This window comes from Cuculus canorus, chromosome 14, assembly GCF_017976375.1.
Source record: "Cuculus canorus isolate bCucCan1 chromosome 14, bCucCan1.pri, whole genome shotgun sequence".
NCBI lineage: Eukaryota > Metazoa > Chordata > Aves > Cuculiformes > Cuculidae > Cuculus > Cuculus canorus.
The window spans coordinates 17,849,173-17,870,585 of record NC_071414.1 but is presented as its reverse complement, the minus strand read 5'-3'; the positions used below and the strand labels follow the sequence as shown (position 1 = coordinate 17,870,585).

At 42.4% G+C, this 21,413-nt stretch overlaps 1 protein-coding gene across 1 annotated transcript in view; it reads right to left on the bottom strand.

Moving 5' to 3' along the window:
- Positions 1-21,413, bottom strand: part of SKP1 (S-phase kinase associated protein 1) — a 276,895-nt gene that overhangs the window by 37,179 nt on the left and 218,303 nt on the right. The gene's annotated exons all lie outside the window — the stretch shown is intronic.

Sequence of the window (21,413 nt, the reverse complement as noted above, 5' to 3'; positions counted from 1 at the left end):
GAGCGGTGCGTGTGCCATTGTGGAGGGAGGGGGCGGGGGTTGAAGTGGGGGGGGTGTGTGATCGCCCCGATCGTAGAATCATAGACTCTCAGAATGTCAGGTTGGAAGAGACCTCTAGGATCACCTGGTCCAACCTTTTTGGGTGATTTGTAGTTTAAATCAGAATGCCCTGAGTTGGGGCCCAAAAGGGTCATCGAGTCCAGCTCCTGTCCCTGCGCAGGACACCCCAACACTCACACCATCTGCCTGTCCACACGCTGCTGGAATATTAGAATCACCACAGAACAGAATCATAGAATCACCAGGTTGGAAATCATCGAGTCCAACCACATTGTCAGGCTTGGCGCCGTGACTGCTCCCCTGGGGGCTGCTCCAGGGCTCCACCACCCTCTGGGTGAAGAATCTTTTCCTAATGTCCGACCTAAGGCTCTCCTGGAGCATCTTCCTGCCGTTTCCTCTGGTCCCAAGAGAGGAAACCAGCCCTGCTGCTCCTCCTTCCCCTGTGAGGAAGCAGTGACCTACAATGAGGTCTCCTGTTAGTCTCCTCCAGGCTGAACAGGCCAAGGGACTTCAGCTGATCCACACAGGGCTTCCCCTCTAGACCCTTCACCAACTTTGTGCCCCACTCTGGATGCTCTCCAGTAGCTTAATAGCCTTTTTATACACCCCAAACTGCACCCAGTGCTCGAGGTGGAGCAGCACCAGTGTGGAGATAGTCCCGCACCCCATCAAGCTGAGCTCTAAAAGTGTCGCTTGTGGAGGAATCTACCACTTCCTTGGGGAGTTTATTCCAATGTTTAACTGTTGTCATGGTGAAAAATGTTCTCCTGGAATCCAATCAGAATCTCTCCAGCAGCAACTTATACCTGTTATTCCTGGTCTTTCCCATATGACTCCTTGTGAAAAGGGAGTCTCCGTCCTCTTGGTGGGCACCCGTTATGTACCTGGTATATGGGAATAAGGCCTCATCTGAGCCTTCTCCTATCAAGGCTGAACAAACCCAATTCTTTCAGCTTTGCTTTGTATGGTAGGTTTCCCAGTCCTGGGCACCATTGTGTGGTCCCTCTGGGAATGAGGCAGTGGAAGGAATTTGCTGTTAGATGCTTAGGAATAAATGAAGCACTGGCATGGGTTGCCCAGAGAAGTTGTGTCTGCCCCATCCCTGGAGGCATTCAACGCCAGGTTGGATGGGACTTTGAGCAACCTGATCCCGTGGGAGGTGGTTGGAACTGGATGGGCTTTAAGCACATAATTCTATGATTCTATGAAATCTTTTCAGCTCAAACATGCATTAAATGTTATCTGACTTTCACCACCATGTAGTGGTCAAGTTAGAAAGGCTGTGTTGCATTTCTGTTCTTTAAAACAATTTATACTGTAGGAGTTCTTGGAAAATCTGGGTTTATTATGACCTCCTAAGAGGAATAATTGAGGTGCAGCATAAGCTTTCAGCAAAGTACAGGAAAATCATGCTGGACCTCAGCTACCCCAGTATACTCAGGCACTGGCTTTCTCCCTAAAGGAAAAGATGTCAGTAAGGTAGAGATGAATAAAAGAAATAAGGACATAAATAAGACACAAAAGGAATGAAAGAAACATGCATCTGTGATGTGTAATGGGTTATGTATTTTATTGCAGTTTGTATGCTATAGAAGTATTTGTCAATGCAATATTTCCCTTAATGTACTTCCAAAAGACATTGAATCAATTTAAAAATAATAGTCTTTCAAATAAATGGGTCAAAATTCAGACAAAATGTACCCTGTTCAAATTATCAAATCAACAAGGGCTTTCCCTACTTAATAGGTGTTATTTGTCTCCGTCAGGGTTTGCCTACAGTGTCTAAAGTGCTGAATGCTTTGCCTACTATTGAAGTGGATTAACAATGAAACAGTGAGCAAGGGGAAAATAATGTTTGCTTTTATAGGTCAGTCTCGGTTTCTTGGTGTCATACTTTCCTGGTAGACATCAGTTTGTTTGAATGACCTGACTCAGGTGTTTTGTTTTTCCTCCAGAGTATCTTTGCACTATAGATTTCTTAGTTTTGTGCTTAAAGTTGTAGAAGGAAAATTGTTATTCATTAAATGATAGTGTTCAAGAATTTGCTTTGTAGCTATCTTCCTTAAAACTCCCAAAATGATCTTTAACAAATTAATGCAAAGAACATGAAATAGTAACATCCCATGCGTAACTTGCTGAGCAAGAGTTTATTTGCTTTAATAACAGTTGACTTTCTGGCATAGTCAGATGTTTTAAGACCACATTTAGCTCTGTTTTCCATACAGATAGTGAAATTCTTGGTGAAACTCAAGTAGATTACATCTTTGAACTCTAATGGTATCAATTTTACATGTAATTATGCTTCAGTCTACAAAAAAAATTAACTGATTACTGTTATATTTTACTTATTTTCCACAATATTTGGAAAAATCTGAACCTACAGTTTTGCTATGCCGTGCCTCAGTGTCAAGAGATATGAGTGCTTCAACACTTTGCCAGAGTCTAACTGTAATCCAGAACAAGGTGTTCTCAGATGATGGTCATGGTCACTTTAGGCTGACAGGAGGAGAGCAGTGCTGGCAGTCTCCTCTCAACATTGTTCCCTCTCTGTTGCCAGCAAAAATGAGTGTTCAAAAAAACCTGCTTTAGTTGAAAAAGTGTTCTTTGCTGAATTTGTACCATTGTCCACTTCTTTATGGGCATTGCCCACTGCCGTCTATGTTTCTGGAATAGAAAAGATGGAGTGAGAGAGGAGAAATAAAACCTTCTCAGCAGCAGGAAACTACTAACCTGGCTTGTTTGCTTATGAAACTACAACCAAAGTCCTGTGGTGATTTAGCTGATAGGTATGGGGAAGGCACAGTGGATTAGACAGGGCTCCTTACAGAGGGCAATAACAATCGCTGCTGTCTTCAGAGCAGTTGTGGTGGTTCCCAAACCCACTGCTGATTCACAGGAGCACCTGGTTGAAGTGCTTACCCCTTTTTGTTTGAAAAGACTCAGCCACAGCTCTTGACTGCCACTTTGGAAAGGACAGGTGATTCAGCACTCCTTGCTTGCAGCTGAAGCCCTGCCATTGACTGGGAAAGAAGTCCAGACTCTGCACAAGAAATTCAGGATTCAGTTATCTGGATACTCACAGAAAAGGAAAATTTTTATTTCCATCTCCATCCCAAGCATTAACTCTGTATTTTAGCTTCATATTGTTTTGAATAGTCTGCGTGTGGATCATAAGTCAGATCTTCATTCCTCCCTCCTACTTGAGAGGCATAGTCGGTAGGTTAGAGAATCACGGTTTCTTTTCTCTTCTTTCTTAGATAGTTATCAGACCCTTCAAAGGAGAGTGAAATAATGAAAGAATACCTGCCATATTGCATCAGTTAGGAGTTTGTCAGCACTTCAGATATACAGTAAGATTAAACTGTGAATTGTGAGATGGCAGTAATACTATTTCATATTTAGTATGTGAATTTGTGCCAGGCTTGTTTGTATATGTGTGGTTTGTAACCAAGGAGATGGCCTGGGTGTGGCTGCTGTGATGAGTCAGGGTTAGTCCGCGCTGCTGTGCATGATCCTGGCACTTGAGTTGGTGACAAGTGCATGCTAAGCAGGGCATTCCTTAAAAAGGTTAACTGTTCAAGCTGGCTGCACCTATGTTTACACACATGGAGTTGGTAGGTTATTCAGCTTTTTTGCAAAACCACCTAGAGTGCCAACTAATTCTGCAACGGACTGAAATGAATCTCAAACTCCTTGATGTGTGTGTTATCAACAGCAATCATCTTATCCATTCCTGTTGTAACACCAACATTTCCATTGTAGTATGAGATATACCAGGCAGTGTTTAAACTATGCAGATTTATATTGCCAGGCATCATACAGCTATGTGAATGTAGTGCTGATTAAGCATTGTAGAGTGAGGAGCACGTAAATTAGTTTTCTTCACACTTATCTCTCTCTGAATATTTTACTGATTCTAAGTTATGTGTCAAAGCATGTCTGAGGTGTCTGTTGCTATGGTGTTTCAATATTAAATGCAGAATTAAAAGGCTATACAATATTGCAGTAATGGGTTGCCACCTTTTGATGTAGGATTGCCTTCTTTAATACATTTTTTTGTAAGCGAAGAGTATAGACACTATTTGGTACTTCAGTGAAGAAGTCAACTGTTTCTGTGGGGAAAGGGACTTTTGCTGATCAGATGAAGTTAGAAGTATATATAATGTAATCTCTGGCATATTTGGATGCTGGACAGTTACTACAATGACATATTATATGTTCTGTGTCTTAATAGTCCCATTAAGTCAGGTAAATCTAGTCATCTTTAGCAGGACAATTGCAAAAGATGGGAACCAAAAGAGAAGCTATTTACGTTGGATATTTGTGTTACATCAGCAGCAACAAGTATTATTTGTGTATATTTGACTCATTCCGGAGTCTAGATAGTGCGTGACAAAATCAGTGACATCAGTAACACCATTATCAACACAGGCCTGCTCACTTTTAAAGTTCAATTAAATGGTGTAAAGGGTGGAATCTAGTTATTAATCATCGTCCATACCACAGAACACATTACTTGAAATTTGCTTGTCATAGTTTGCTTTGTTGTTGTAGAGAAAGCAGGAAGTGTATGGTCTTATTGAAAGAAGTTACACGGTAACTGTGAAAATCACATTTTTCAAATCAATATGGATATCGATATTTCATAATCTAGAATCTTTAAAAAAAAAAAAAGGTAGTAAAAGAGCGCTCATTCGCAGATGGTAGGGGTTTAGTATTCTGTGTCCTCCACTCTCCCCACAAGAGTGGCACCGCACACTGCTCTCGGCTCGTGCGTCCAGCCTGGCACTGTCTCCTGGCTGCCTGGGCAGGAGCTGTGGGAAGCAGGTACATCACTGTGTACTCCTCAGTGCCTCCTCAGTGCCTCCTCAACTCTGAAAATGCCACCTATCATCTAACGTCTTTAATCTGTATGGCACTTGACAAATGCTACCACGGCCAGGACAAACTGCCACTGTTGAAGTCAGATAGACAAATACAGGATTTCAGCCCCATTGAGGGAACAGATAGTAAACTTTACTGAGTGGCCAAGAGTAGAGACCTCAATTCAGTAGATACTTGGGCACATGCTTAAATTCACAGAATCACAGAATCACTAGATTGGAAAAGACCACCAGGATCATCAAGCCCAACCATATTTCCTTCCTTCCTTTTAAACACGCACCTGTGAAATGCCCCACTAAGTTTGTGCAAGGAGGCTTTAGGCTTGCCAATTGCATAGTTACAAGCACTTTTCTTTGGAAAAGCTTTCCTGTTGTCCAGGCTTCTCCATAAGATACATCTAAGCACACAACACATTAATTCATACAAGCAGTTGTCATGAATATAATATGATCCAAGGGTTTTTTTTAATAAATCACACAAACTTTGTACCCCCCACATGCCTCATACTGACAATTCCTACATAATGTTTCCTGGATTAGGCATGGGATAGATGCATATATTTTCTTTTCGTGCCAGCACTATATGGACAAACGACTCTTTCTGGCTTCGAGATGGCTGGCTTTAGGAATCTGAAAAAGGTAGGACTTAAGAGGTGTTTCTTTCAAGTTGCAGCATCTTATTACAGGGCTGAATTAGGGCTAAAACCTCTGCAGGATGTATTTTCTTTCCTCACCTAGGTGCAGAGACTTAGGGCAAAACACAATAACGGATCCAAAAGAAGGCAGCTGGCTAATGTACCTGGAGAGGCTTCAGGGCCATAATGAGCATCGTTTTGCTCGGAACAAGACCGCAATCCTGCTAAATGCCCATAAATCCAGAAGGACCCAGTGCCGTACCTGCAGACTTAAGGTTATTAAGCCTAAGCTTTCTGAGACTTTTTGCCCTTGCTTGTCATAATATTTCTGTTCCATAACTGTGCCCTTGCAAAGTGCTGACACAACGGAGAAGGACAGTGCACCTTCAGCCAAGAAATAGGACTGTGATCTGTGCCTCTCTTTCTTGTCTTGTGCTGGAGATCCTGTTACAGTTAAGCCAAGCAACACTTAGCCATTCTGTAGCCTATTTCTTTGAGTGAATGAATGAGAGTCTCTGCATGTAATAGCCATTGCTTTGCTCCCCCCCCCCAGATATTTACTGTTCAGTCAACACTACTTCGCAGTTATTGTCATAATGACCTTCACCTGGGCCAAGCAACTAGAGAGTTAAGCTATAGAAAGACTGCAAAACAGGTTTGCAGCAATAAAATGTGAGGTATTCTTCCCTCACTCTCCTGCCAGGTAAATGTATGTTTTCTTCACAGCACTGCCTGTATCTTATAGTGGAGGAAGCATGAATGCAGTTGGGGAGTACCCGTGACTTCTAGAAGCGTGTTACTATAAAATCCGTGTTGCTTAGGAAATGTCAAAGATGCCTTGCATGAGAAAATAGGTAGAAACAACCTGCTAAAGATGCCTTGGTTAAAGTGCTACCTTACCCTCCGGCTCCGCCTGAGCTCTCAAGCTCAGTTCCAAGCTGTGCTGTGTCCTGGCTGCTGCTTGAATGCTTCCTCTGAATAGAGAGGCTGGGGAGGGAAAATTTCTTTTGAAATCTATTTGTGTATGTGCTAAAGGACAAAGGAGAACCATGATATACTCACTGCATGGACACGCTTATTCTTAGATCATGATTTCTTTTCGCTGTAGTTAACAAGTATATTATTAGTAATAGCTAGTTACAACTAATAACCCGACTTTATTTTTAACCCACACTGAATCAGATTTCATTGTAAAAGGTGAATTCACTGCTGTGGTTTGCTCTTTGAATATTATCATTCAGAATTTCAGTGCCTTCCATCTTAGGTATTAAAAATAGGTGGCAAGTTGGATAATAATTATTGTTCCAAATCTCATTTCCAGCCTTACATAACAGTGTTCTCACCAAAAGCCTTATTTTAAGGGTGGAGTGGAAGAACATGCTGTAGCAACCTGAAATTATTTGCAGTGCTCTAGCTGGGTTATACAGAGCCCAGATAAAAAAGAAGAGGCTGTTCCAAGGAAAGTTTGAGACCCAGTTTAATATTCATGAAAATGAAGATATTAATGAAAATAAAAAAGCATGGACTGGCACAGGTTTGGCATTATCAAGCCACGTGTTGTGAGCACGTCTCAGTCCTGAGCATGGGCATCTGTGGTAATCCTGCATTGCCCAAGCAGAAACTACTACTCATGCCAACACCGTGACAGTCGAAATATTTGTGAGTGTAATAACAGTAAATATATAAGCATGCAAAATGAAATAACAATAGTAAATTACTTGGAAATAGAATATCCTCAGGTGGATGGAGCTGCACTTGATAAACCTGAGCTTCCTCATTAGTAACACTGTGCTCATAGGCAAAGCACTGTCTCTGGTTTTACTAGCTAAGGATATTTACCCTTCCAGCCCTAAGATGGGTCACCTTGCCTCATCATCTCCATCACTCATGTGACGTGGGAAGGCTGAACAATGGTTGGGACGAGGCTGTGGTCAATCCTGAGAACATTAGATACCTCCTATCAGCTGTAACAAACTCCCCACCTCTGCCGGTGATCACAGTAACAACAAACCCTGATTTCTTCCATTTGAACAATAAAGTGTTATTTTGTCGTCTCCTGTGTCATTGTATGCTGTGGCCTCCCTCCTTGATCGATGTCTGTTTTCCATCAACACTAGCATTGTTCTTCCTGATTGCTATTCTTCTCCTCTATCCCTTTTCCTGTGCGTGGTTTCCTTTCTTCCCCCTTTTTCAGCCTCACTGAATTGGATTTAACCAAGTGATCCACAACACCTCATAAGCTCTTGAAACACCATTCTAAATGGAAAAGCTTTTCTCCCTGAATTTGTGTATAAGATAAATATCATTAAAATAAATAAATAAGACACTGTTATAAAATTGACTAATAAACATCTCACATTTGGCAAAAGAGCAAGAAATGGCCACGAAGGGTGACCTGTTCATCTCACTGGGAGGTGGTAATGCCAAAACATCTTGGCACTTCAGCTGAGGCTGGGATCTTACTGACAGAATGTCTAACTTCTTTTTTGATGGAAATAGAATTACTGGTGACTGCTGAGTGTGTTCACTATCCAAGTAAAATGCTCCACGTGTTAGCCCCACCATGCACGTCCACTGTATTGTGTTGCATGTCTGTCATTCATACGCTACACACCCTCAGCCGTTGGAAGCCCAAACCATCAAATCCTAAACACTACACGCTGAACTTGAGCTGTGTTGGCTGAGTAACTGGTTGAATTTCACACATAGGTACTAAGTGCATCTCAAAGCTGTCAGTCCATATGTGTTGAAAGCCAGGAGTTCACACTAACCTTGCTTTCTGCTGTGATATACAGAGATTTACTCTCAGGAGTACATATCTAGTACAAGCATAATGTTAATTTGTACACTTCTCCAGTGTGCTTTTCCTCCTCAGATTACAAACTGAAAAGATTCATGAAATGATGAGTGGTGTTTTCATTGGAGGAATAATTACTCCATAATTAAATCATGATATCAGGTGTATTATCAGAGAGAAGAACTGGTTTCGGAAAACTGTCATTAACTCGAGCAATAAGAATTTTTCAGTTCCATAATGGATGTATATTTATTACAGGACTGACTGCGTGGAGAGGTGAGGCAGGGTCTGTCCCAACAGCGGCTGGTCTCGGTCATGCTGAAGAAGAGGGAGACGCTTGCCCATCTTCCCAAGGAAGGCTCTCCATCATGGAATCACTGTCCCAGTGCTTTGAGACACTGCACAGCAAGTGTAATTTCGATTCACGTTTTATTAGCAAAAACAAGCTTACAAAAATCTCACTGGACATCCTCAGAAGAATGTTTCTTTCAGGAACAGCAGCTTCTGGGGCACAGAAGCTGTGGTACAAATCAGTCTCAACAGCCTAAATGTTAAACCTCCCCTTGTGTTGCCGCTGTTTCTAGATGAAGTCCCTCAATGTACCTTTCCATAAATTGCCCTCTCTGCCTTGACTGTAGTTGCACTTTCCTTAAAAATGGTATCTATTACAGCGGAAAAACATTCATATTCATTCTTCTAGTAGCCCCAGACCCTTTATTGATTTAGTTGGTACTTTTGACAGTGTCCAGCTGGAGACATTCAGCCAAATGTACCAGAATCTATCAAGAATTACTCATGTGTAGATAATCTACCAAGTGAAAGAATTTCCACAATAAAGGTGTGTGCATTACAGTAGCCTTGAGATAGGGCTGGCTCCTTCCAAAACAAGTTCTTCTGGTTTTATGTGGCTATTTAATACAGTTCTGTGTTCAAGAAAACTCTTGCTCTTACTCTATGCTATGAAACCAGCATAGCAGGAGGCACCATGGGCTGGTGAGCAGATCAGGAGACAGGAGGTGTCTCTTGTATCTGTTAAGGATTTTCAGGGCCATTTCAACTCCCACTTCCCCTTCTGTGAAGTGTTGCAGCTACTAAGGATTTTGCTAGTTATACGAGCAGATTTTTTAAACTGAAATATGCTTTCTTCAAAGTAGAAAGAAACAGAAAAGTCATAACTATTACGTGAACAAACTCGTTTTCTTGTGCCTGTGAATGAAAAAGCTTCTGGGCAGTGTCGCAGAATGCAAATACTTGCATTTTGTTCATCTATTTTAAATGTAAATGGTTTCTACATACACCTAAGAGGAAAAAAGCTATATGTTTTTTTTTAAAGAGGATAAAAGGTAACCACTCTAAAAAATACTGACAAAGAGTATCTATAATGTGAATTTTCACTTATCGCATCCCTGTGCCCTCTTTTGCCCCAAAAGATTGTGCAGTAGTCAGTGGCTTGTGGGCATAAAGGTAATTTCAGGTATCCTGAAAAGCAGCTATAGCTGCTTAGAAAGAATCACAGCACCAGACAATAACATTTCTGGGTGAGGAAGGACTAACATTTATCCCCTTGAAACTGCCAATACACATTTTTAAAGTAGGGGTGCTGCCAGCAAAGCCGTTACCCCTTGTCCTATTGCTACATGCCCCCGTAAAAAGGCCCTTTCTGGATTTCTTGTCTGTGTATAATACGTTCCTGTGCATCCAAATCACTTCTAGTCCCCATTTTTTATGATGGGATTGTGAATTGTACTTTTTTGGTTTTGTAATTAAAGGGTGGAACAGGTGGTGAGAACTTGAAGAGCCGCATCCATTAAATTAACATAGAGAATGTCTCCACGTTATAATTTAATATAATGGGATTTTACTTCAGTGAAATGAAACTATAGAGCCTAGTGCTTGGGAATGTTTACTATATGAGAAGCTTCACTGTTAAAAGATTTCACTGAGTCATGCTGTGACTCTCTGCCAAATACCAATCATATGACAAACCCGGTTAAAAAAGGGTGTTTCTTCATGCCAATATATTTCACATACCACCCTACAGTGAACCTTTTTTCGACTATACATCCGCGGATTTTATGCAACACTGAAGAGGGACAATGTCATCTGACTGCATGTTTAGAAACCAATTATTATTAACAAGCACAAGCTAGCTGGTCTTGGATTAAGAATGATGTGACAAGAGGGGATGGGTCCGACGTGACTTCAGAGGCAGAGTTAAGGCAGACAATCCACACCGAACAGTGATACTGGTAAAAATCAATGGATGCTTTGCCAGTTCCAGGAATCAAGATGCTTCTCTTCAGGTGGCAACTGATTCCAAAGGTTCAGAGAACAAACCTTCTCACTTCCGTTGAGTCAGAAGTTTGAGTAACTGTAGTTAAGACAGATAAAGAAAATCCAAAAGTAAAGGCATGAATTTTATGAGCAGCGAAGGGCACTGCTACGTTTTCCTAAATCTCAGAAAATATTTACAGTTAACTGTAAATATTTGAGTGAAACTTGTCTAAGCTGCATTTTGGGAATCCCATGTTTTATTACTGAAATGGTTTTTATCCATGGAAAGTTACAGGACACGTGTTGTCCTGGTGATTTGTTACTCCATCAAGCTCCAGCTGTAGATACATAATACTCGTGTCCCACGCAGCTCCAACCAATATATTGTCTTCTGCGTACAAAGGCTATTCCTCTAATCATCAGACACTGGGATAGGGATGAAATCATTATGGAAAGCAGTCCTAGAAAGAACACAAAGACTCACAATGAGCCCAAATGTCTCTGCTGCAACCCCGGCTCCAGCTAAAATGCACTACAGATTAACTCGTCTCAGTGACCACTGAGTAAGAAAGTCAAAAGGACAAGCACACCTACCGTAGAAAGTTTAAATTACGCTTCCCTTCAGCGTCATCTGTGAACTCACTGTTACGCTGCGTGGGAATAATTGAGAGGTCATAGGGGATTATATAGGTATTTATGTTTCATTCCAGCTCAAGTGTGGTCAACTCCAGTGGTAGCAACAAAATTGTTTCCGTCTTCAGTAGTGCTGCATTTGCTTCTAGGACTTAATGAAAGAATAGCACATTGATTAACTGCACGTATTTATTGCTCGCTGAGATGTCAGGTTTTTAGTGCATGGAAATGAAAACCAGGATGGTTTGTAGTTCAGAACATCCTCTCATCTGGAGTATTGTGTCCAGTTCTGGAATCCTCAACATAAGAAGGAGATGGAGCTGTTGGAACGGGTCCAGAGTAAGCTACAAGGATGATCCAAGGGCTGGAGCACCTCCTGTTAGAGGACAGGCTGGGAGAGTTGGAGTTGTTCAGCCTGGAGAGGAGAAGGCTGCGAGGTGATCTTATAGTGATTTTCCAGTGCCTGAAGGGGCTACAAGAAAGCTGGAGGGAGACTGTTCACAAAGGCTTGTGGGGAAAGGATGAGGGGCAATGGGTATAAACTGGAGAGGGGCAGATTTAGACTGGATATAAGGAGGAATTTCTTCACCATGAGAGTGAGGAGGCCCTGGCCCAGGCTGCCCAGGGAAGCTGTGGCTGCCCCATCCCTGGAGGGGTTCCAGGCCAGGTTGGATGGGCCTTGGGCACCTGATCCAGTGGGAGGTGTCCCTGCCCATGGCAGGGGGTGGAACTGGATGATCTTTAAGGTCCCTTCCAACCCAAACTAATCTATGATTCTATGGTTGTATGATTCTATGACATCCCACCTCTCTCAGGACAAAGCAGAACATTGCTTTAATGGCAATGGGTTTTGTCAGGGAACCTGATACCTGGTGCTTAAGTGTTCACCTAGTGCTGCATGAGACGCGATGTATCACTCCCTTTTCCCTGTTTCTCTTTGCCAAGGAAGGAAAACTTTCCCTTTATTCCCTCTATAAGCTCTCAGCAGAGGAATGTGTCCTGCACTGGCTGATTCTCTGCTTTAACCATTAGCTTATCCCACCTCCCTTTAAAGAGGTGGGGACTTCTGCTTTGGAGAAACATTCCCACGGTTGAAGTAAAGCCTACGGTGTTACGGCACGGTTTCTCCTTTGGCACCACACGCTCTTCAAACTGCAGCAAAATCCATTCTATGGGATAATTAGCGGTTGTATTCAAGTGACTCAAGGGGAGATTCGAGTTCGGAATTTTAAGAGGATGTTTGTATATCTGATGTAATTTTGTCTCATCACAGACTGCGTAAGATTTCTATGCAGAGAACAAAGGAAAGAATTAACCAATGAGTCCAAAATACTTACACGAGGAAAATAACTATTTTGTTTCAACAGCTGGTGCAACGTTTTCTCTGTTAAATCTGAAGAACAGTGTTGCACAGAGGTTTAAGAAGCACAGCTTTTACCATCAAACACCCCACAACCAACAAGAAAGGAGATCTGTTTGCAACACCTCAAAATAACGCTTGATGTAAGTAAAGTACTTTTTGGTGTAACGCAGCCTGTGAAAATCAGACTTTTCACTTGGAAAATACATTTCTGCCGTTCAGCGGACGAGCACACCTACCACAGAAAGTTTAAATGGTTCTTAAACATTTCTCCATATACGCAATAGGACACTTGATAATTTGAATATTTATTCCTCTCCAGAAAATCATTAAAAGCAAACAGAAGCAGATGGCAAAGAGTGGAACTGTTTAAGCTGAATGGATGCTGTGACTGTAGATCCTCTCGCTGGTGGTGCTGTGATCTGGCCGTGCCTTCAGCTGCATCACAAAGTACAGCAGGTGCTTCTGAATTGAGTAGTTATTTCCCTATTACTCACAGGAAGACGTTTTTATTTTCAGTTTTCTTCCTGCAAGGAGGTCCTGCTTGGGTTAGGATTTCCTCTTTGAGTGGTGTTACATTTGCTGACTGTGCAGAGCAGCAGGAGGCACACAGCGTACAGACAAATATTACTGATTTCCCAGGGGCAAAAGATCTAACAGCAGACCTGATTGTCTGGTCTTCTCCGTCCACCCTTCTAACACCTGGGAATTGTTTCTATCTGAGCATATTTCTGAAAGAATTCAAATACCTTTTTTTTTAACAGGGAAAAGATAAAATTTTAATGCCAACTCTAGCACAGTGTTTTCTACCAGTAGCTCTCAGCAGGCTCTGCAAAACTAATACCACTTCACAGAGGAGGAATCTGTAGCCTTCAGCAATGAGGTTATTTACCCCAAACCATCTCAGCACAGCAAGGAAGGAACACGATCCAGATATCTTCTAGGCTCGTGTCAGAACCGCTTGGCCACTTTAAATGGAAAATACTTCACTGTTTATTCTTGGATGATTTGTTAGCTCTGTCTCCCTGTCACGCTGTTTGTTTTGAGCCGCGTAGGTAATGTTTTCCTTTCTGGGATCATCAAGTTACGCTCTTCCATCTCCTGAGCTGGGATGCAGTGAATGAAATCTGCTTTTCTGAGCTCTGCCTCTCACCCCTCACCAATGTAAGCTTTTTCTGGATTCAGTGACTTTAAGCCCCCGGTTGCCTACTTACCCTGAGCCCTCAAAATAAATTTTTAGATAGGATTATATGGGGAAACGCATTAGGAGAGGAAGAGATTTCAAAAATAGCCTGGCATCTAAATCTCAATGTAATCTCTTCTAATTGTCCCAGTATTTGAGAGCAGGACGTGGAGCTGTACCAGCCTAGTGTTGGTAAGGATGAAATGTATAGGGTAGGCACTGTAAAAATACAAATTTATGAAGCATTCCAAAGTGCCGGTTACACCCTGTGATGTTGTTAAAGGCTTATCTACAGTAAATCTGCTTCCTCCAGAGGGCCAGCACGGCTTTTTTCACATCCACACGTGATACCCCATAAAAGCAGCTCTTACAGTTAATATCTGTCAGTTGATGCTTTATCAATCCTGCCACGGCAGGGGCGTCGCTCCTGCGTAAACGGGCTGCCAGCAAACCACAGGCCAGAGAGCAAAATCAGAAGGAGTGCGCTATCCTGATGCTTAAGTTTAATAAACAATGCAAGATTGAATAGAAAGAAATTAAGATGTACCCGAACCGTCCTAATCTCAATGATGTGACTTTTTGTTGCCATGAAATGTTATCCAAAATGCTATTTATATTTCAAGATTTTAGATCGTAATTGCTGCACTTAAGTAGTTACCATAAAATAAAAGAAATATTTATTTAAAACATAAGCACAGAGCTCTTTATTTTTAACATTCCAGGCTTTTCATAGCTTTCCACCGCATCCTGCTATCTCGCTTGGGCTGTCTGTACGTTTTTTCCTTCCTAGCAACGTCAGTGACCACCTGGGAAAGACAATAGAGGAAAACTGGTGAGAAATGTTAACTATGTGACAGTAAAGAGGAGAAGTTATCACAGTAAGAATTGGAATTTGCTTCCTAATTCCTACAATAAACAAAGGCTTCTAGAAGTCACTGCTCATAAGCTTTTCTGGTTTCCTTATTGTATTTGCTTTGCTGCTCAGCGAGATTCTTCAGATGTTTCACAGATCCCTTGCAATTCCAGATAATGTGATGACCGGGCAGACATTGCTTCCGTCAAAGTATACAGGATGGACAAGAGAGCTCCAGTGACACTTTCCCTATAGCCCCAATAACACCATTTCCATGTAACCCAAAATATCAGTTTCGATTAAAGCTTGGAGCAGCAGTTTAGCTCACCTCCATCAGGTATTTTTCTGGTTCCAGTTTCCTTTAGTGCCTCTGTGGGTAACGTATCCTCAGTTCACACCCAGTTGATGCCACCAATCGAGGATGCTGCCTGCTCCGTTGAATCCCGCTGTAGTTACTTGGCTCTTAATGAGTAATGTTCGTCTTTTGGGTGTTGTTGTCTTCACCCAAGTGATAGGATGCGAGGGAATGGCCTCAAGCTGCGCCAGGGCAGGTTCAGATTGAACATTAGGAAAAGCTTTTTCACTGAAACAGTTCTCAGGCACTGGAACAGCTGCCCAGGGAGGTGGTTGTGTCCCCATCCCTGGAGGTGTTTAAAAGACGGGCAGGTGAGGTGCTCAGGGATCTGGTTTAGCAGTGGACAGGGACAGCTGGACTTGATCTCTAAAGTCTTTTCCAACCTAGGGATTCTGTGACCTTTCTGTAGACCCATCACCCATCAGGCCTGGCAACAGAAAACAGCAAGATAACTGTAAAATATCTATTAATTTTCTGCTAGGTTTTTTTTGTGTGTAATTTATGTTCTCTAAGGAGATTTTCCTCCCAGAAATGGATGTTTGCCTGTTTTCCCTAATCCTACATTATCATGCAGGTTCCTCGTACGTTATCTATGTTTTCTAATCCCTGTAGCATTAATTGATAGTACACTCAGTCAATTTAGACATGGATATTGGAGAAACTTAATTAAAACATGACTATGCAATTACTTTTTTATTATTATTATTATTTTTTCATTAGATACTGAACAGACCAAAGTCTTTGTAGGGGGAGTTCAGTTTGTGAAGCCGAGGCTGCCGTTCCACATCCTGGGTGAAGCAGCCCCTCTTTGCCCTGCTCCTCCTCCCTTCCCAGGCTGCTGTCTCACTGGCCGTCATGCAGCGAAGGGATCCAAGTTCAAAATAACCCTCTTTGGTGAGTTTATTTTAGTGCAGATCAAGTCCTTGACCAGGTTCACTGCACAACCCCACGTGCAATTACCCCAGCAGAGCTGCGGGAAAGATATGGGGCTGGAAACAAACAAGAGGACTTTGGGCTGCGTAAGGCAGTGCTGCTGCCAAAAGAAACATTCACCAAGCTGGAGGGAATGTTTGTTTTGAAGCAATTTTGAAATAAAGTTTAAGACGGAACATGTTTCGTTGTTGGGATAAACGGCTGCAGCCAAAGCTAAATACGGTTTTTAATTATAGAGAATAAACAGATACAAAATTAGACTCTATGAAGTCTAAATAGGTAATTTCACAGTGAATATTCAAATACAAGGTATTGAATAATAAAAATATGAAATCAGTATTTTTAAATCCTTCATACCTGTCCTCCTGCTCGCCAAGCTACAGCCTGGTTAGGAGAAAAGGGATTTCCAGGGCAATGCTGGACCACTATCTGTCGCATCTCCTCACACCACTACGAAGTTCAACAAAAGCAGTTGTTGGCTGAAATGTGTCTTCTTACTTTTTCAGATTACCTTTATTTTTGCTAATGACGCTGAGGCTGCAAAACTTAAGAAACAGAGGTAGCAGAGGAAACGTAGCCCGTAAAAATCTGTTGCTTAAAGTTTAGCACATAAAGAAAATACCTTTTGTTTAAACTTCATGTTTGCCATCTGGCAACTTTTTTTCCTTGAAATGATAAAACATTAAAACTTGAACTAAAAATAATCCCGTTGGCTGCTCCATTTCAGGAAATTTCTGAAAGCCAAGTTTTGTTGTTTTTTTACTGACTGTTATTCCAGAGTAACTCAACCCGGCAGTTGCTGACTCCACAATCATCACTGGTTTCGTACAATTTTCATTTACTTTCTTTTATTTTTGGAAACCACGACAAAACATCAGCTGGAACACTCAGTCCAGCATTTTCCTAACATTCCTGGAATAAAACAGCAGATGATCAAGAGAAACGGTTCGTAATAATGCCCAGACCCCCAGAGCACATCCCATATTCCAGTGCTGGCAGATCCTTTTACAAGTGAAGGAGTGTTTGATGCTGGTGTTTAAAACCACCTATAAAAAAGGAACACCAGTAGAGAAGAGAAGTAGGAGAGTATCAACACCATCAGCCCTTTCCCCCTGCACTTGGTGCAGCTCCAGCTGTGCAGCCTCGAGCTCAGCAGCGGGGTCAGACCTGCAGCCCCGTCCCGCCACGAAGCGAGTAAGTGTGTGCTTCAATCCAAGGCTGAATACGTGCTCGATTGTTCTGCTCAGTACGGATGAAACACTGCATTGAGGTCTGATCTAAAATACAAGACAGCAGATGAAAAATCTGCAAACTGTGTTCTATTTCATTTTTGGAAATTCTCCCTTAAAATCACTGTTCAGTTTTCCAGGGCAGTGGTGCTGATGAGGCTCAGCCCCATGGCAACACATCGGATCCAGACCCAGGGGGTTGTAATTACAACAACTGTATGCAGCGAGAAATATTTTAAGGAAAGTGGTTCTCCTTCCCAAATCCTGGACCATCCTCATAGGCATTAAAACCAGCTCTTCTCATCTTTTGGTAGTTTTACATCTTCGTTATTCCCTCTGCACTTGGAAGGAGAATTTAATTTTGTTTCTTGTCAGACTTTGGCTTTAGGTTCTGATAAGAATCTCAGAGCAAAAAGTGATCTTTTAAGTTGTATTAAAGAATATTTTCTCTTAATAATATATACCAACCTCTAAAGCAAGTGTTATTTAACATCTCCAAGAACAAAATACCCTGTGAGTGTTTCCAAGGATAACGCCAACCGTATACATTAAAAATGGAGATTGTCAGCAAAGGACAAACCGATCGTTCCAAGTCCTTTGCAGCAAAAAATACTGATGTAAATGTCTACATAAGAGACACCCGTACCTATCACTCGTGTTTACAGTTACCCTGGGATTTCCAAGGCAAACAGGAAGCATCACTCTGTCCTTGGCAGCAGTGAGTAGAGTGGTGATATCCCTCTGGTGCCATCTCAGCCCTGATTCAGCCTCTGGACCGATGGGTTTCCAAAGGCACCACAGCCACACCTGCTGGCTGGCGGGCTCAGCTCAACAAGGGTGAAGCCAACGGTGCTTTTGAGAGAAATCACTCCAAAACACTTTAATGCTCTGTCACACCGTGATGCTTTCACTGTGTCATAGAGAAAAAACGTTAACCAGCTTTTAAAGTACTCTACAAAGTGCTGTCTGGAGGTAAAAACCTCTTTGTGGCCAAGCACTCAACGAGTTAGAAACCAGAAATTGCATTTTCTAAGCTACCATAACCTATTGGCCTCTCTTTAGTCACTAAAAGGCGACTGCGTGTTATCTGCTGGTTCGCCTGCGGAGTTCCCTTCACTCAGTCTCTGTCTGGGTGGCAGCAAAATGGGGTTTGTTCGCTGAGTGATTTCTCCTCCCTCTGCAAAGGGTCAGATCTGGTGCTATTCCATGATAATTTTATGCCTTTTGAGGAGCAGACTTAGCAGAGTGGAGGCTCGGCCAGTGTCTCTGAATCATCTCTTGTGTAGGAGAACACATAGTTAACATTTTGCGAGAGATCTCTTAGAACTTTAGGGAAATACAGGCTTTTGGGGACATTTGGGGACGGATTCAGTCTCCTCTGAATATCCCTGCTTTGCTGCACACACAGACTGAGCACAGTTTGCAATCGACAGCAGCGACTATTTTACCAGCACATAGTTATTAATTTCTATCTGTTCATATCATTAGATTATTCATAAATTCATGTCATTATGTTATTAAGAATTTTTTTATCTGATGCTCTTAGGTGCTTGTTCTCTGCTTAAATTATCCCATCGCTTTTTTGTCATTGCACCTACTTCAGTAACATCTAGGATGTCTGGATCTTATTCTGGTGCTGCGTAACCTAGTTCAGGATTTTTGGCTCATCCTTCTGAATCGGTACAGCGGGTGGGTGGAAGGTGAGTTATTATTTTAGGTCCCAGTTCTAGGGTAGGTAAGGGCCCCAGAGCTTTATCTCAATTATACTGGAGACAATATTCCCTTTAGGAGCATTCTGCTGGACGAGGACTGTCCCAAAATACTCCTCTAATTTGTTAGATAGGGGTTATGAATGGACTGTCAGAGTAGCTCTGGCAGCGGTCCATCCACTCAAGGCTTTTTCACCTCCCAGGCTGCCCCTTCCTCTCTGTAGTAAACGATTAGCACGGGAAGGACATGGATCTGTCAGAGCTAGACCAGAGGAGGCCACCAAGATGATCCAAGGGCTGGAGCACCTCCCGAGAGGGCAGGCTGAGAGAGTTGGGGTTGTTCAGCCTGGAGAAGAGAAGGTTCCAGGGAGACCTTAGAGCAGCTTCCAGCGCTGAAAGGGGCTGCAGGAAAGCTGGGGAGGGGCTCTGGATCAGGGAGTGCAGGGTATGGTTTTCAGCTGAAAGAGGGGAGATTGAGATCTTAGGAAGAAAGGTTTTGCTGTTCAGGTGGGGAGGCCCTGGCCCAGGCTGCCCAGAGCAGTGGGGGCTGCCCCATCCCTGGAGGGGTTCCAGGCCAGGTTGGATGGGGCTCGGAGCCCCTGATCCAGTGGGAGGTGTTCCTGCCCATGGCAGAGGGTGGGACTGGATGGGCTTTGAGGTCCCTTCCAACCCAAACCGTTCCATGCTTCTATGATTCCCTAATCTGTCCCCATACCTTTGTTTCCAAAGTGCGTTTACATGCCCTTATTTTGAAGGGCTACAAAGACTTCTGAGGAATCGAAGTAGCCTAATGGATAAACTGTTTTCCCTTTCTTCCCTCAAAGCTCTGTTTCATTTTAAGTATTAAACTTAGCAGTCATAACTTAAGACCTTCTGAGTACACATCTGTATCACGAAGTCAACTCGTCATCAACAAAATAAGTGACTCTGGAGATTTGAACACATTTCCCACTCCAACGATCAGACTGGGAAGGATGTAACAGAACCAGAGAGGGGAAGAGTAAGCTCTCTCCAATCCTGTAATTCATCTGTGGGAGGAAAGTTTGGCCCCTAGTCAAATTTTCCCTGTCTGTCAGGAATGAATGAGCTCCTTCATTTCTCTTCAGCAACTGTATTTTCTGTTGCCGGAGACAGAAGGAGTCGGAAGAGCCTGCGGCTGGTGGGAGCTTTGCTGGTCACAGCATTTTGTGTTTGATTCTTCGTGGTGTTAATAGGTTACAAGAAATGCCTGGTATCACCACCAACATTCTGGATTATGAAAGAGCTTTTTGCTTGCCATTTATTTTAAGACTTAATGAACATCATCTCTTTATGGAAGAAGACATTTTAGGTGCGCTCTTAAAAATGAAATAGAGAGAGCTAGTAAAAAAGAAAATGCATCTCAATTAGATTATTCTTCCTCCATCTGCTCCCTCGGATCTTTTTATGACAGGAAATTGCCTATAGGATTTTTGATTTTGCTTAATGGAAACGGCGAAACCTAAACCTGTTCCCATTTCCACTGAGAGCAGGGAAACAAGACTCAGTGTCTGAACAGAACATGTCTTTTTTTAAACCATTAGTTTCTGCAACTGCATCTCGGTGAATGCAGTAATTATATCGTCAGGGAATTGACATTAACTTAAATACTTATGAAATTGTGGACTGGTGCTTACGCTCCTGAATCTCTTTGGCATTTCTGAAAATCCCAGCTTCTCTAATTAGCAGTTTGTGATGTGCCACATTCTTCATGTGTGGACGTCCCAATTAAACCCAATTAATTCCTCATACGAGTGAGGGTGCAGGTTCTAAATGAACGGGTATTCTAAGAGGAAATGCTCTCTAGCATCTCCAGTGAGGCACTGAGCTGGGGAAACCTTTTCCTTGTATTTTTTTGGATGCTGGAATTCAGGAGGTGCCATCCCTGAAAACCCTGGGGTCTTTATAAAATACTATGAAGAAGAGGAGCCCAGAAGGACATTATGAACAGGTAACAAATCAGCTGGGTAAACCAGATGGAAAAATGTTATGCCGCATTCTTATTCTAGTATCCCTATGGAGATGGCTGAAATACATTAAAAATCTCTCGCTGGGAAGTCTGCTGTCTTCAACATGAAACGAATCCAACTACGCGACGCTGCTGTGCTCCTCCCCTGCGCTTCCTCTCTTGGAGAAGGCAACATGAAAGCAGATCCTTCCTGCTGACTCATTCTGCACTATACAGTATATTTGAGGTTTGAGAACAGAGGAATCGTCTTGGCTTGTTAAAAAGCTGTTTGCCTCCATGTTTATAGTTCAAATAAACTATACAAGTTGACCAGAATAACTACGGCGCTGTACTGTTATTATAATTACTGAGAATAATAGCAATCAATATTGCTAAGAGCGTGAATGACAGCATATGGACATCACTACCCTCTGCAATTCCAAACCTTCTCTACAGAATTTCGCAATAGTAGGTGGGCAATAACAGAATTTTATAAAACACAGAATAAAATCTTCAGGGGGAATTAATCTCAGACTTGGAAAA